An 18,161-nucleotide genomic window follows, 5' to 3' on the forward strand; every position below is an offset into this window, starting at 1 on the left:
TTTTAGGCATCATGTGTAATGTGCGTTTACCCCTACAGGTATTGTGATACTTAGGTGGTTGTTTGTTTTCTCCTAGCACAGGTGGTGCTAGTGAGGTTCTAGTTCCCTGCGTGACATTTTCCTAAGGTGGTTAGGGTTGCGTAGGTGATGCTTACATGTTACCAGTGGTTACTGGTTGTGTTATATGTGTATTTTGTGCTACAGTAATTTTATATTCTAAAAAGTGCTAATTCCTGACAGTGGTCCATGTGGCCCTGTCCCCTGTACATATAATCCCTTGTAAATTCTGCCCGTGCCTGTTGGCACATTGTAAAGTGTGTGTTTTTATCTAATGTGTTTTATTATAATACAAAGGCTATTTTTATAGAATACCTTGTGTGGAGTTTCCTTTGTGGTGGGCCTTGGGTGTTGTTGCTGGGTGCGGGCGCAAACGCTTTACACCTTGCCTCAGAGATAAGCCTGACTGCTCGTGCCAAGCTACCAAGGGGGTGAGCAGGGGTTATCTTTGGCGTGTAACTTCCTCGCCCTGACTAGAGTGGTGGTTTCTGCCTGAATTTGGCGCAAGCCCTAGCCAACCAGAAATCCCAGTTCTAACATTGGTGATCAGCGGTGGGATTTGGACTTGCGTTTGCGCTGTACCGCAGCAGCGACTGGCTACACCACAAAACTCTGCATTAGATAATCACATTTTAGGGATTATTGTTTTTAAGTTCCATTATTTCCTCTCCTAAAGGTGTCCTTTGTGAATCATGTACTCCTGTGTTAGCTCAGACACTCAGGTTCCTTGTGTTAAACTCTTCTCAGGAACGTCCGCCAAAATGGAGCCTGCTTTTAATTTCTGTGGTCTGTTTAGATACAGTAGGTTGGAGTTGGTAAGGTTCTGTGAAGAGAGGGACATAGAGGTGGGTGAGTCAGATACCCAGTCCAAACTGAGGGACAACCTGATCCTATGGCAAAAGGATGAGTGGGAGCGAGAGCGCAGTGAGGAAGATAGGGCCCGGGCCGCACGCCGAGAGGGTGGTGGGTCTGAGGGGAGCCCTGAAGATTCAGAAGAGGAGGAAGGTTACCTGACAGGGACGCCAGTAGAAAGTGAAGACCCCATAGATAGGGAGTCCCTTGCTGGGTCCAGTGTCAGGAGCAGCACCCCATCCCTTTACCTGTCCCCAGAGGAGTGGATAGATAGGAGGGAAGAGAGGGAGCATCAGCTGGCCATGGAGAAGCTCAGGATAGAGCATGCCAAGGAGATGGCGCAGCTGGGTGTGGAGGAGAGGATGGCGGAGGCTGAGAGGGCCTTCGCCAGGGAGCGATTAGCTCTGGAGGGTAAGTTGTCCCCAGAGCGCAGTGGTAGTTTTCTGGATTCACCAGTGAGGGTAGAGTCCAGTGGTGGCAGCGATAGAGAGGCCAGTGCAGAGAGTCCCGATTCCCCGAGTCTGGTACCTGTGTCCCAAGAAGAGGAGTATAGGTTGAAGTTCAGGGGCAGTCGGAAGCTGCCTCACCAGGATTGGGGGGATTTTGTGGATGAATGCGATGATGCACTGTGCGAATGGGAGTGGGTTAACAGGAAACGTGATGTTAGGAATCTGTTTAATCTGGTTCTCAAGGAGCAGGTGCTCAGGAGTTGTTGTCCCGAGTTGCGCCAACACCTGTTGGAGTATGGGTTTGCTAGTCCAGGGGACCTTGCAAGAGAAGCGGACCGTTGGGAAAGGGCCCAAGGTTCTGATGAGGTATGGGAGAGTGCTTCCAACAGCAGTGGCTCAGGGATCTTCCCGTCTTGGATGGGGGTAGAGGTTCAGAGTAGCCCAGCTAGGTCCCAGAGTAGTGAGAGGGGTGTAGGGGCTCACGGCCTATCTCAGCAGAGTAGGAGTGAGTGGGTGACTTTGAGTCCCCAGAGGCCCGAAACCCAGTCTCAGAGCCTGGAGGGTTTCTTCAGGGAACACCAGGTAGGGGGCCTAGGCTGTCCTGTTAGGCCACTTGAGGAGGATCGCCCAGTGTATGGAGAACCTGGAGTCTCTGTAAATAGAGCTCCAGTGGTTCTGGTGCCAGGCAGTACACCTCCAGTTGGGAGGGTGCGGAAGTCCAGCGAGAGGAGTGGCATGGGGCTGTGTTCCCCGGTGGAGGAGCCAGTGGGTCAGGGACCAGCAGGGAGGGCTGAGTCTCCTAGAAGTGACCATGGCGACTACACGTCTGTCCTGGGGGATCTTCGCGCACTGTCAGGTGGACAGGGGGCGGGAGATCTGCGCCAGGCAGACTGTCATGCAACATATGAGGCATATGTTACTCTTGGGGGGATACTGTGTGAGTCCCCAGAAGTCCTGGAGTGCCAGGCAAGTATTCCGCCGAAGGTTCTAGACCAGAGGTTGGGAGGCCAGGTTCAGGATCAGCCTGACCTGCAGGGTAGGACGACTGTAACCAGTGTCCTGACCGGTTCTTCTTCCGGAGGTACCGCCCCAGTTGGTAGGGAGCAGGACTGTGGAAGGGGGTGCAGAGGGTGGGAGAGCCCGCCTCTGACCCCGGTGCAACCTGAGGGGTTAAACCCTAGGTTGGGAGACCAGTTCTCAGGGAGAAGTCCTGAGCTGGTGGGAAAGTTGATTTCTGAGGGTGCCTCTCAGAGGAGGAGAGGACGGAACCCTAGAAGGAGAGGTAGGGGGAGGAGAGCCTCACCCGTGACTGTTGGTCAGCTTGAGGGTACGGACCCTGGGCTGGAAGATCAGTGGATGTTTAAAACAGCCCTGATGAGGGGAAGAGTGGAAAATGGTCACTATGTGCCAGGGGTTACTACCCCCCACTCTGTGGTTAGGCAAGGACCAGTGGCGCCTAGATGGCCTAGGGCCTGGTCCTGGCCGCGGACAGCTGAGGAGTACCCGTGGGGTAGCCCAGTTGGTCCGCCGAGTTCTTTTAGAAGGAATTCCATGGGTTTAGAGTGGCGTAAAACCGGAGAGTGTCCCTGCCGTTGCGGGCCTGCGTCCGTGTTTTGTCGCCCAAAGCAGGGAAGACCTTCACGGTGGTAATTGGTCTACCCTGCATTTTGGCTGGAAGGGGGTTGTGTTGGACCCGGCCCTTCTGGCACGTTCACCCCCGAAACTTTTTGCTTTTTATGGGTGACTTGGTGTAATGATTTTTTGTTTCTGCACACTTTACCGCTGTGTCCCAGGGTAAAGTGCGTGCGTGTTGTGAGGTTGGCCTGCCCTCCCGTAGGAATGCATGGGGGAATGTATGTGTCCTGGTAGTTCCTGATGCGTGGGGTGTGCAGGCCCGAGTTTGGTATGTGCGGACTCGTGTGATTGAATGCTGCGCGATGATGTGTGCGGCGTGCATGTACCTAGTGTGGAAGTGCCACTTCTAGAAGTGGGCACTTCAGTGTGCAGTATGAAATGTGTGGCTTGTCTGGCGATTGGCTGGTGGAGGTCATGTGATGGACTAGGGAAATCCCCAGAGTCAGGAGGAGTCAACCAGTGGTGAATGGGGAGTTAGCATGCTGATGGCTGGGGAGGAGTATACCTGGGTCCTGAATAGGACAGGGCTTTCCCCACACACTGCTGGCGCCGGCCCCTGTGGTGCGTCTGATGACCCTGGCCTGCCAGTGAATAGGGAGAGGGGCTGAGCAAAACAAAGTGCTCAGGAACCTGTTGGAACTGGTTCGCCCCTTCCCTGCACCTTCAGACAAAGACTTCTTACTGTATAAAAAGGGGCTGTGTCCCCTTACAAGGTGTTCTCTTGCAGGATCAACTTGAGGGGGGGCCTGCTGCTGCTGAGCGCCAGGAGAGACCGCCACTGGGGACTGCCTCCCTGCTGGAGGGCCCTGTGAGCTGGCTCTGGGCCCAGTCTTTGCCCCCCTGCTCTGTGAAAGACCTTTTGGCTGGACTTGGTATCTCTAAGCGCCTGGGAACGCTTGTATTTACTTGTAGCGCCTGGGAGCGCTTTTTGGGCTTTATAGCGCTGGGAGCGCTGTGCGTGGCTTTGTAGCGCTGTGAGCGCTGTGATTCTGCTTGCGGGTGCCCACCCCGCTTATTTGAGTACTCTTACGGCGGGTGCCCACCCTGCCGTACATCGCACCTATCGAGGGAGCTCACCCCTCGTATCGCCGGGAAGATCACAGCCGCGGCTCCGGCGAAACAGGAAGTCAGGCGGCCGAGGGCGGGCCTCCGGGACAACCGGAACTCAGAGAAGGAGGGCGGGAGCCTACCCCGCCTCCTACCGAGCACCGCGGTTGCAGCCTGTTCGGAGAAGTCAAGATCCAGGCGGGAGCCCACCCCGCGCTGGACCGTGAGGAGGAGGGTGGCCAGAACTTGTGCGGAGGGGGCGCGAGGCACATTGTCGGTGCCTGCCCCTCCGCGAGGAAGCCTCGGAGTCCTTCACGCCCCCCCCCCGAGAACAGAGAGAGGGAAGACGACGCGGGAGTTCCCCGAGCAGCCCGGTGAGTGTTTAGAAGGGCTGGGGGACTCCGCGCATGTGCTGGGGGTGCGGGGGCAGTGTCAGAGCCCCGTGAAGGCTCCAACGTTGCCTGGCCAAGTAGTGGCAACCAGAGCGGCCCCGGAAGGCAGTGGGCCGCTCCAGCGTGAGGGGCACCATTCTTTACGAGCCCCGTGAGGCTCCAACGACGGGGGTACATTGTTAGTGCAGAGCCGGTTGAGGCTCTAGGGGGCATTTTGAATGGACAGAGCCCAGAGAGGGCTCCAGAGGCACGCAGAGTGCCTGAGGTCCGTTTCCCAGCTGCCCAGCACTTAGTGGGCAGCTGCAACGTTTAGGTTGGGGATCATTTTTTTGGCTTGCGCAGCTGGCGCAGTTTGACTGGGACAGGGCGTCCTAGCCCCGACAAGGCCAGTGGGCCGAGGGACTGCCACAGGTGGTGGCTCATGTGAGTTTTGCGCCAAGGTTCCTAACCTGCACCTCTGAATGTATTTTATGCGTCATGTGCCTTGCTTTACACCGCTGAATGTATTTCTATGCATCATGTGTTTTCCTTCCTTACACCTCTGAATGTTTTTATGCATCATGTGTTTTCCTAACCTGCACCTCTGAATGTGTTTTTATGCGTCATGTGCCATTGCTTTACACCGCTGAATGTATCTTGATGCATCATGTGTTTTCCTTCCCTACACCTCTGAATGTTTTAGACATCATGTGTAATATGCGTTTACCCCTACAGGTATTGTGATACTTAGGTGGTTGTTTGTTTTCTCCTAGTACAGGTGGTGCTAGTGAGGTTCTAGTTCCCTGCGTGACATTTTCCTAAGGTGGTTAGGGTTGCGTAGGTGATGCTTACATGTTACCAGTGGTTACTGGTTGTGTTATATGTGTATTTTGTGCTACAGTAATTTTATATTCTAAAAAGTGCTAATTCCTGACAGTGTTCCATGTGGCCCTGTCCCCTGTACATATAATCCCTTGTAAATTCTGCCCGTGCCTGTTGGCACATTGTAAAGTGTGTGTTTTTATCTAATGTGTTTTATTATAATACAAAGGCTATTTTTATAGAATACCTTGTGTGGAGTTTCCTTTGTGGTGGGCCTTGGGTGTTGTTGCTGGGTGCGCGCGCAAACGCTTTACACCTTGCCTCAGAGATAAGCCTGACTGCTCGTGCCAAGCTACTAAGGGGGTGAGCAGGGGTTATCTTTGGCGTGTAACTTCCTCGCCCTGACTAGAGTGGTGGTTTCTGCCTGACTTTGGCGCAAGCCCTAGCCAACCAGAAATCCCAGTTCTAACAGGTACCAACAAGTGAGAGGAATGCCTATGGGGTCGAGGTTTGCTCCCTCTTATGCCAATCTCTTTATGGGATTGTTTGAGAAGGAGCATGCCTGGTCGCCCAATGCGGTTACCTGGACTGACAATATAATATTGTGGGGTCATTTCATAGACGACATTCTGATGATTTAGAGGGTTACTGTCGAGAGTTTGACAGAGTACATGGAATATCTGAACAACAATAACATGAATGTGAGCTTCACTAATTGTTCAACAAATATCAAATAGACTTTTTGGATATACTGCTGTACATTGCTGATAACAAGATTCAGAGTAAATTGTTCAGGAAGGAAACCTCAACTAATAGTATATTGAGAGCTGACAGTGCTCACCCGGCATCTGTGATTTCAGTAATCCCTTATGGGGAAATTCTTAGGTTAAAAAGAAATTGCAGTATGGAGGAGGATTTTAAGCCAAGTCTTATGAATGAAGGTTACGAGATCGGGCTTACCCTTAATCTCTCTTGGATAAGGCAGAAAAAAAGAATAGATAGCATAAAGCAAATTAATACTCCAAAGAAAACATCACAGAAGAAGTGAGTAGAAAGGATAGCATTGGTTACGACCTTCATCAGACATCATCACCAGATCTATAAAATCTTACAGAAAAATTGGGACCTGTTAAAAGGTGTCCAAGGGTTGACGTCTGTGATTACTGATAAACCACTGATCACATATGAAATAGGTCCTACCATCAGAAACAAGATTATGAGGAATTATCCTAGACCACACATGGGGAGAACATGGCTGACCCAACCAATTGGCTTCTTTACTTGTGGGTCATGTAGTGTTTGCAATATTGGGGTCAAATGCAAGGATTTCCAATACAATACACCTAAGAGACATGAAATTCACCAATTTATTAACTGTAATAGTACATTTGCAATATATTCCAATCCAATCAACTTTATTTCGGTCACAAAGACCATAAAAGCACATATGAAAAAGCACAATAAAATATATACAGTTTCTTCATATGTAGTACACAACCAAGAGAATGTTTCCGCATTGCAATCTAACCAGCTTGCTTTCAGTGTCTGTGGTAAAATACAAGATTAGGTTATCTAAGGGCCAAGTCCTTATACTATTTTGCAATGCTTTACATTCATTTTATGAAAAAAACTATTTTCAAACTTCATTACAGTACAAATGGTTGTGATAAATACTTAAAACCAATTAAATGAATGGAAATGGAAGTGGAAAGAATAGACTAATACATTACTAAAACATCGCTAGGTTAGAAAAGTCCTACTCACTTGCCACATAGAGTTTTAAACACGGGAAACGGCAAAGACAATTGCTGCGTGGGACTCGTATTTTAGTACTCTATATGCCTCAAAGCATTGCACAAAGCCCAAATTCTTGCAGAGTCGAATGAGCCAATGCCGGCAAGAGAGTGCATATGCAGGACAAAAGAAAAGGACGTGTAGCTCAGTTTCTTCCTTATAATTGCAGGCGGGGCAGCCAGCAATTTGAGTTTTGGACCATTTGCTCGTGTTGGCATGGAGATGCAAAGTCCCTAGTCTAAGCTGAATGTACAATTTCCTAGCCAAGGTTGGTTGGATGTTGTCCAGGAAAAGTTCCAGTTTGTATTAATATTTTATCAATAAAAACTCTGCTGTTAATCAACCACAAAGTGGATTTTCCTGAATGACAGCGAGCCTATAAGTTATATAGGATCTTACCAATTCCAACTGTGAGATTAAGGGGCATGACCCCTCAGGTCCACTTTCCCCAGTTGTATACAAAGATCCCTAATTTAGTTAAACCAGGGTATTTTAATGATACCAGGGATGCTCAAGAGTTCTTTGAGCTCAGATCGGTAGGTGGCCAATTCTGGGGTCACCCAGAGGCGGCGCCAAAAAGTCAAAGGTCTAAGGGCTATCTCTTCATTAATGGGCCTAATACCCAAGTCCAAGCGCAGAGGAGTAAGAGGTGTGCTAAGGGGAAGACCTAATAGCTGTCTCATGAAGTTACTCTCCACTTTGTTCAGACTAGTGCTGGGGCGATGCCTCCACAATTCTGCCCCATACAGTGTAGCCCCCCGCGCTTGAGTTTTATAGATTTCCACTATTGGCACCACTGGTTTGAATGATGAAGATCTATATTGTTTCATAAGCCCTCCCACTGTTTGTGCTAGCTTGAGGCTGGCCTTGGTCATCTGCGGTCCCCAATTCAGGTACTCGGTCAGAGTGATGCCTAAATAATCCAACACCGTCACTCTGTCAAGGGGAAGCCATTCAAATGCAGATTCGGGAGAGATGTATTAACGGAATTAAACACCATATATTTAGTCATAGATGTGTTTATCTCCAGCCCCCGAGTCTTACAGAAGGTGTCAAGGCAATCTAGGATGCGCTGAATTCCCATAGGTGTCTTTGAAAGTAGGAGGGTGTCATCAGCAAACATCAGCGCTGGGACCGTGCCCGATGCTAGCCTAGGGGCATCATTGTCCTTAACTTTCCAAAGTTGCTCAATGACACGCAACCCTGACGTACCGCTTTGTTGACAGGAAAGCGGGGGTAAGTTTGCTGTGTTTCCCAAATCTCACTTGCGCTAAGTTTTCTGCATGGAGCCTCACTGGAGTGTTAAGGAGGTAAGATGGATTCCCCAAATCACTTAGCGCATCCCAGAGTTTCTCTCTGGGTACAAGATCAAAGGCCAACTTCAAGTCTACGAATATTAAATAGAGGCTGCCACCCTCTATTGCCACCGTTTTCCAGAAAAGAAGTTGGAGTCTAAATATCTGGTCGATGGTTCAGGTGTTTTACCTGAAGCCGGCTTGGTAAGGGATCAGTATCTCCTCTTCTTCCATCCATACCTGGAGGCGATCAAGTAAATGTAAATGTGGGTGTACTTGTAAAGCGCACTGTGACTCCAAGGAGTATCCTGGCGCTGAAGACCGCTGGGGAACCCGTCCTGGTTTTCCCTGTGAGATGGTCCCTTTCTGGGTATCTCCAAGGTGAAACCAGGCATCCCCGGCGTCTGTGGGGGGCCGTTGTAGAGATGAGGCAAGCTTAATGCCCAGAGTTGCCGAGTGTGTTCCTGGTTAGAGTAGGTACAGAGGCGAGAATTATCGAGTCCGTTTTTGACCCTGGTCCACGACCCTGCCGCGTCGGGAATTGAACCCTGGTCCCTGGCCGATTCTCTGCTTACGGGTCTGCCGCCTCTAACCAGTGAGCCACACCTCTCCACAAGTAGAAACCGCACAAAGAGTTTTTGGGAAACATCGATCAAACTGATCGGCCTATAGTTAGTGGGAAGAAGGGGGCAACCTTTTTTTGTAAATTGGGACAATTTCTGACCCATGCCACGTATCAGAGGGATCCATGCCATTTAAGATGGCGTTAAATAGGGTCCATAGATATGGTCCCCAGATTGTTGGTTCCTCCCGAAATAAGTCCCTTGGTAATTTATCTAAGCCTGGAGCTTTGTTACTATGGATCTTATTCATTGCATGCGCCACTTAAGATAGAGTAATCTCCTCCACTGCCCCCTGAGAACACACGGTGGTTACTTTTCGTGGTACAGGAGCTTCAGTTGCATTTTCATGACTGGTGTAAAGAGTAAGGAAATGTTTCTCCCACACTTCAGAGGCAATATTTAGCTCAATTGCTGGTTTCCCTTGGCTGTCTCCCGAGCTCACAATGGTCCAAAAGGAATTCATGTCCTTGTTCGATAGTGCGAGTTTAAGATTGTCCTATCTATCCAATTCCCAATTTTTCCTCTACTGCTGAGTGGTCTCTGTGTACAACACCCGGGTTAGTTTTATAAGTGGCTTATCCTTTGCCTTCACAGCGTCTAATAAGGCCTTCTTGGCTTTACGGCATTTAGAGTTGAACCAGGCACATTTGAGTTGCATATATTTGGCTTGGAGCGTACTATTGGGAAGAATATGTCTGCCAGTTTTGATGATAACTCTTGATGAATTATGGCAATTTTCCCAACATCCAGCATCAAACCCTCTACAGCTAATACCTCAAACATTTTTACCATAGATGGAATTGTTAGTTGGTAAACTGTTGCCAGGTTGTGGGGTGACTGTTGGAATTTCTTCCACCTAACTTTCCTTCTATTGTTTGTTAAGCTTAACGCACTATTCACAGGTATAGAAGTAAATTGGGAGTTGGTGGGACCCAAATTCAATGACTTCAGAACCAAAATCAGGGCACTATGATCACTATCCTGTCTCGTGATGACATAGAAATCACTAGCCTTTTGCCATAATCTGGTTTCCACCAGAATATAGTCCAGCAAAGAAGCTTGGCCTACTCTGTCAAACGTTAACTGCCCTGGTGCATCTGATTTTATTCGGCCATTGCATGCTCTTAATGAATGTGCTTACATAAGTGAGTTGACCTGCAATGTCAGCGGGGACCATCCTTTAATAGGTTGGATTTGTGGGTCCGGGATTAGCCATTGTAGATATTCCTCACTAGGGGAGGTGTTACTTGAATCAGTAAGGGTTTCAAATTGCCAATTTAAATCACCCCCAACGATAAACCATGTGGCGGGTTCAATAGTAGGCATACAAAGACCCAGTTGGTCTATGGTGACAGATTCTTGACAGGTAGGAACAGGTTGTGAGTAGACATTAATAAGGGCAATTTTTAGCTTTGAAGGGAAGGTAAGCAAGACACACTGTATGTCACTCGAGGGGGTTGGAAGTTTATCAGCTCTGCAGCCCAAATTTGTTCTCACCCAAATACACAGGCACCCTGAGGGTCTGCCTCTACCTCTTGAAATGCCTAAGATATTGAAAGTTTCAAAGCCCAACCTCTGGAAATCTTCCATGGCCCAGGTTTCCTGACACATGCAGATATCCTGCTTATCCATAATGAGCCCCCAGTCTGGGAAAGGTAATTTATTTTTAAGTCCTACCAAATTCCAGGATAAAATCCTCAAGCTATTGACTTGCCCTTGGTTAACCGTAAGTGCCTTAGGGACTCTAGTACTGTGAGTATCAATGTCCCTTGCTGGAATCGAGTGTTGGCTATCTGGTGGTCCTGTAAAGTGCCCATCTCTAGATAGTTTATCCAGCGTGGCACATAGTGGGGTAACAGTAGGTCCAATTATTTGTAACCTACTACCTTCTGGATCGGCCATCTGTGTTGAATCTACAGTGTTGGCTATTGTAGCTGACCTCGACCCATTGCTCTTTTCCAGTCTAGAATAGTGCCCCTGCGATCCAGAAATCCTATCCCTCGTTAGACCCTCCTCTTGTCAATCTACCTCCGCCAAGATACCATACCTGTTATTAACTGGGAGGTTGAATAGAAAGGGCCTGGGGGGACCATTCCATCCCCCCTCCCTTAATGGTCTTGTTTGCCATCTCGGAATAGTGGAGGGGATGTAACCACTTGAAGGCATTTGGTATTGGATATAGAAGAACTCCAGAGGGTAGAGTCTAATTCAAGTCGGTGTATCCTGGGGGTATGTAGTCTGGTTAAGTATGTTGGTCACAGTATTGGGATTTTTAAAATTGATGACTACGCAGTCCCCTTGAACTTGTTTTTTTCGGTTTCCCACCCAACCTACTCAACGAACCATCAACATTTCCCCCGCCCTACCATGATCAAACTGTCTGTGCTTTGCTAGCCAGAAGAGACATTTATTTCTAAGGTCAAGTTGTGTTTCCCTCTTGTTAGTTGTAATTGCAGGTATTCCTGGCATTATGACTACATACGGGGAACAGGCAGGGGGTAAATTTATAGTCAGCAGATTGGCTGTTTCGGGCATGACATTGGTCCCATCTATCGGTGCCTGCCTGCTCAGGTTCTCACTTGACCCATGGGAAGGGAGAGTGATTTTATCCCCATACTTTATAGGGGAGGTATTGTCTGTGTCCCAATAACAAAATTAGGGCTTGTGCTTGCCTGGTGGTTATTGGCACTCAGGTCCCTTGTCTCTTGAGTTGTGATGGGACCGGCTTGAGCTTACCCACCCAACCCGTCCAGAGATGTTAGGACAAGAGTATCCGCCTGGCAGCCCATGTCTATCCCTTCTCCTGTTGAACGGGAGGGATTTAGGTTGGGATTAAGTGGTATATTCTCCCCAACTGCTATCAGTTTATCTAAGTGGCTGAATAAAGGAGCCAATTCCTCTCTTACAATCACTCTTAGATGGTTTTTCAATTCAGCTATAAGGTCTAATACCCAAGGAGGGGAATTCAAGCCTGCTCTGGGGGATAGAAGGCTGTGTTGGTTTTGTTCCTGCCCTTCGCCCCTGACTGCACGTGACTATGGGTTCTCGTAATTGCTCTTCTTCTGTCCTAAACTGGGTGTATTTTTTAAATTAGTGATAGGTGCAACTGCATGTTGTGCTCACCTTCTACTTTTAGGTGATGAAGTTTGCTACGTCAATATGTCTATGACTCTGCCTTGATTATGACCCCATGTAAATTACACATTGTGGTCGAAACATGGACATTATCACATTTTAGGACTGCCTAGATTAAGCTACCTGAAACACACAAAATTAATTGAAGAGACATACATATGTAATCTAGTGATCTGTGCAATAAATTCATGAGCCTCTGAAATGGACACTATAGTCAATGTTAATTAGGCAAGGCAATTTCTATTGTCTTTTTCATGTTTTTTGCATGTTTGATCTACACTTTCACTGTGCCGTCACACGCTTCACTGTGTGGGACACAGTTGTGTAATAAAAGGATGGCTGATGTGTTTTAACAATGCAATCCATGCCTTTACAACATAAGCTTAAATGTTCATATACATTTATTTTCTATCCAGTATGAGATTTCATGTGATTTAGGTCAATGTGGATGGTTTTTTATTTAACTATGCCATTTTCTTTTAATTTCTGTATAACACCCTTTATGGCATATGGGATCAAGTCACCTTTACCAATTAGATTCATCACCTTATTTCTTTGGTGCAGAGGGGGAGCAGCAGAGACCAATTCCACTGGATTCTATGAAAAAGGATGCTTTATTGAAACAGGTGCACATCACATAAACAACCCCTTGTACTTGCCTTACAAAACTAAAAAACCTCACTATGCACAAATGCTCACCTATATTAAACTACCCCCGCTCCACAACAACAACAACCTTATATCTGCAAGTCTCCACTTCCTCCTGTGCTGATCTTCTGCACTTGAGATCTTTAACCTCCCATCCAGGTTTACTGTATCTATTAACCTCAAACTTAACTTCCTAAATGATCATTTAAGTTACTGCCTCGTTCAGGTGTGAGCTTGTCTACCCATTCCTATTCAGTCTGGATTGCAGCTGTTAACAACAATTACATTTGCTAGCCTCTGGCAAATTTTTGGCCAACCGCCTGTGCACCTGCTTCAGAGTAACAACATATACATATTTCTCTTTCCTGCACACCTATTCCAAGATAAAGCCTGCCCAGGAAAAGTCACCACCAAATTGGAAAAATAGACCTCAACCATAAGGTAAAGGAGTGGGCGGTGGGAATATTATTTTCCTATGACCAGCCACTGTTTCACTCAAGACTAAATGGTGGCTGTTTACCAAAATGTCAGCATTATGTAGTGGGCTATCTCTTTAGCCCTAACCATCCCAAATATAGTAGTACAGTCGCTGGACTGCACCACAGCCCAAAATCTCCTGGGAGCAGACCTCCTCCTGGGCAGCTGCCCCCTCCAAGACCCCATTGTGTCCCAAAGGAACCACAGTTTATTTGTCTTACATACTGGTCCACTGGCTCCCAGGGTTATCAAGTCTGCCCCATCCTTGTTGCAAATTCACTAAGAGTGAGACCAGGTGCAGTCGCGCCAACAGGTTGACAGCCTCACACTTTCAGGTCCGCTGACTTTAGAGTGAGAGTGGCCACTTCTGTGCTCAAAAGCAACTTTCTAGCACCCTAGAGTCCAGAGGTCTTTGAGACCTCAGATATAACAAGCCTGTTATATTTTGACTTTGGTGAGATGGCAAAAAAAGGAACGTGAAAGGTAAGGCAGAGGTCTTACCCCACATAGGGAACATTTTTTATCATTCGAAATCCACTTTATGGCTCTATTGTCTTCTGTGAGAAGCTTTCGGGAAACCCTTCCCCATGTTTCACTTTCTTACTCATTGCCCCACTGTTTGTCCCTATACTACTGCCTCTCATGGCCGTCAAGCATCGCTGCTCAGAAGCATTCTTTTCTTTTAGATGCCTTTTTTTTCTCTGATGAGTCCCGACTTGTCACTCTTTACTGGCTGCATCCTGAGTCACTCACCTTGTGTCGGAGCTCATTTCCAGGGCCTTTCAAACACGAAGGAAGGACTACCCTTTCTGCAACACTTATTCACAAACTGCAGAAATTCATTCAAACAATCGATGCATTTTTTTGTTGCCTGTAAATCCCAAAGAGAGTCTTTTTTATCATTTGTTTTATTTCCACATTTTTGAGTGGACTTCTTTCAGGAACCTCACATTATTTGCCCTAAATTTTTACTACCAACGGGTCCACTGGCAAATTACTTGGTATGCGCTACACTACATAACTGCTGTTACATTGCCACATCCGGCAAAATCTGGGCCCTCTAAGTTAATTGTTAAACCAGGAGATCTTTGAAGTTGCAAAGAAAGGAAAATTTACCTTTAATCTTCACCTTGCTTTAGACACACTTGAAAAAAGCAGATATGATCTTCTCCAGGTTTGGTCCCTCGGGCACTTATGCTATTTCAAAAAAACAACATTCCTAGATGTAGTTTTAATCTTGATAGTCTACATTGTAGGAACCTTGTAATGTATAGATCTTTTACCAATAGCATGTAGTTTAAGCAGTCTAAACTGTATGTATCTTTGTTCCTAGAACACAATGTAAGAAGATTTTTGTTATTGTTAAGATTGGCTGGTTACTACTTAAAGTGTATGTAGGAAAATGGACAGTTCAGAGTACTAATTGAGTGTTATGTGATTAAAGGGGGTATACACAATGTACTCTTTATCTGCCAAGTGCTTGCACAACCTAGGAAACGTTTCTTGACCCCATTCCATGTCACATTTAGTATAACAAGAAGGAAAGATTTTATTGCATTCATTTTATCTCCTCTAAATGAACATGTTTGTCACAATCTATTTGATTTTTACAGAGTTTTCAAAACTTTTTTAGAGGTTCCTGATATTGAAGTATTAAGGAACTGTGTGTGTTTATGGTTGATTTTATTTTATTGTTGACTAAAGTGAAGGTCTAAATCAATATCAATGAACTTGAAACTTAAACTTGAAAAACAACACCAGAAAATATTTCACACTTCTTCCACTCATTAGAGAACTGCTATGATGATTCCTCTGCCTCTGGGGTTCCCTGGTTCTGGTCCAAAAATACTATATAAGGAAAGTGTGGGTGTTTTGATGCATTTATAAAGTTGTGGATTATTAACATTGTGAAAATGTGGATCTACACTTAATTTTAAATGTGTGCACCAATTGAATTGTATTGCTTAAGAAGCAAAGTTACTATAGCATGCTAAAGTTCCTTTTTTTGGCTTGTGCTAAGGAGGCCTCAGGCCTCAACACCACTGTGTTAAAAGCTTTGCCTGAATACTGTTTAATATTTATGCCCGACACAGTCAAGGTAAGTCCATTGACATGGTTCTTACTGTTCTTGAAGAAAACATGGGTTCAGAATTGTTGCAATCATTCAAGGTGTTTTCCGCTAGCTCACTGTAATTTATTCATTTTTGGACATCTTGAGGATTTTGGGGACCCTGGGCCTAACGTATTTTGGGAGCCCCTGTTCGGAACAACTTTGATTTATGATCCAGTTTCAACTCTTTGGGGCATATGTATCCAACAATTTTGTATTCGCAAACGCTGCGATTCGCAAAAAAACAGCGTTTGCGAATGCAAAATCGCAAGATGAGATGTATGAGCCATTTTAGCATTGCATTATTAAGGAATCGCTAATTTAGCGATTTCTTAATTTTGCGTAAGCATTTAAGGAATCGCAAATTGCGATTCCTTAAATGCTATGTAACATGCACCCAAGTTGTGCGATTTCTCCTTAAGAAATTGCAAATTACAACCAACTTCAAGTTTTTTTTTTTTAACAAATTTTTATTGACATTTTCAGGTTTATTGTGCTGTACAGTATATAGATCTTTCAAACAATTGTGCCGTATAGTACAGTAAACGATTTGTGAACCCTATGGACCCTGATAGTGAATATGTCACTTGAACTGGGTTATAACACAGGAAAAAACTAGGGGAAGGGCATGGAATTTCACGTCCGGGCCTCTCAGACTAATGCTCGGACAGTCGTGTGGGTGTGGCGCCCCGATGAATTACAATTGTACCGACTCTTAGGTTCGACCGGCAAGCGGGACAGTATGCGCTATAGCGGTGCTTTGTATGTGATCATGTCCCCAGCATGTGAAGGGATTGGGCGGTTAGGATTTAAGACTGCGTTTGCAGGGCTGGTAGTGTAGGTGTGTCGCCGTTAGGGTCTTCGCCAGGGGTTAGTTGCTTAAAGCGATACAACAACATGGCCCAATCCATTGATATGGGGTGCTTGCGGATCCCTCTCACCTCCTCCGCCCGCGGTGTTTCCTCTTCCGCTGCCGCCCATTTGTGTGTAGCTCCCACCCAAGCCGCAAGTGGGGGTCCGGTGGGGGAGCGCCAGTGCATGGCAATGCTTCGTTTGGCCAACAACACCGCCAGGGCGAGAAAGCGAGTCTGCACCTTGTGTTGTTTGTGTGTACGGAAGAAACCTTGGGCGCTGGCCTCCCACGTGCTCATGCATGTGATCCCTGTGAGGTCCCCTAGAGCAGTATGAATGTGCTGCCAAAAAGTTCGGATTATGGGGCATGTGTTGGAAATCTGCATCCTGTGCACGGCATCTGGGGCAAAGGAACTGCGTGTCGGGGTAGAATCGTTGAAGGCGTGCCGGTGTCAAATAAGCTCTATGGAGTATGTAAAATTGAATGTTTTTAAAGCGTGCATTTCTGGATACCTTCTTGGGGTACTCCAAGGCCCTCTCCCATTCCTTCTCGTGAAGTGCGCGCCCAATTTCAGCCTCCCCTATGGCCTGTAGGGTCACTAGCGGTGTATTGGCCAGTTCTCGTATGGCCTTATAGAGCCATGTAGTTGGATGTCGACCCGCCCCCATATGTAAAATCGCGTGAATAACTGGATGTGTGTGTGTGGTTCCCCCCTTGAGAGGTCCTGGTATGGCCGGTAGCTATCTAGTAGTTGGCGGTGAAGTAGAAATTGCCCTGGGGGAAGATTATAGTCGTCCATAAGACTTCGGAATGGTCTAAGCTGTCCGTCCTCAAACAGGGACTCCATCTCAGTGATGCCACAGGATGTCCAGGTGGTGAGCATATTGTCTGTGTAAAAGTGCTCCCGCTTGGGCCACCCAATCAAAGGGAGGAGAGGGGAATATGAGGGTGTCTCCGAGGACAGGCGGTGTATTCTTTGCATGCACCGTCGTGCCACTGCCACCTGTAGGGGATATGTATGTTTCGGTTTGGTGCCAGGGAACAGTAGACGACGAATCCCCGGAATGGATACCCGCCCCGTTATGGTGTGCGTTTCCCCCGTGTACCTGTCCGCCGTCCAGTGGGAGAGCCACTGTAGTTGTGCCGCCAAGAAGTAGGCCTCGAACGAGGGAGCGCCCAGGCCACCCTTCCTGCGGTGCTTCTGCGGTCACCCACGTCCGGGTCTTTGGCATATTCTCTGGAGCCGTCTCGGGCACCGCCGTGTGTTGGGTCGCCCTTGATTTCCCCATTGCGGCAACCGGGGTAATGTAGTGTGCCGAGATCGTCCACCGGTAATGCGGGACAATTCACCCCAGAGGGAAAGGGGGGGCCACTCCTTCAATGGTCTTGCTGTCACCGGAGTCAGGCACTCTCCCCAGGCGCCTCAGTGCCCCCCTGCAGAGCGTCCCAGGACTGAGGGGTTCCCCGCTGTGTGCCCCTCCACTTCACACAGGGGGGGAGCTGTCTCCCACGATGGCAGGGGTCATGCCACCATGTTAACGTCAGGCATCCGCCCAAACCTGCGCTGCTTATACGTTGGGCCGCTCAGCTGGAGGGATCTTTGCGGGTATGAGGATATGGGGGGTGCAGCTCACCTCACCGTCGCCAGCCTGGTTCTCCCCAAGTCGCCCGCTCCATGCCCCGTCAATTCTGCTGCAGGTCGGGCGCCATCTTGAGGGCAGGCGCACCGACCATGAAGAGGGGCACACCAGGGTCCACCACCAAGCTGCACACGCCCGCTGCCTCCGTGGCCTCAGGGCTTCGCGTGGAATAGGTACCACCCACCGGTCAGCACCGCAACACGACTGTCATTCGTGAGCCCATCTCCGGTGGAGGATCCGCGCCAGTCCCAAGATGGCCGCCCTCTGCCTTCACGCCGACCCAAGTCTGGCAATGGGCGCGCGCTCGGCGATCCTGGGGGGCTCCTTCACTGCAAGCCCGCGGGCTGATGCTT

This window comes from Triturus cristatus, chromosome 8, assembly GCF_964204655.1.
Source record: "Triturus cristatus chromosome 8, aTriCri1.1, whole genome shotgun sequence".
Taxonomy (NCBI): domain Eukaryota; kingdom Metazoa; phylum Chordata; class Amphibia; order Caudata; family Salamandridae; genus Triturus; species Triturus cristatus.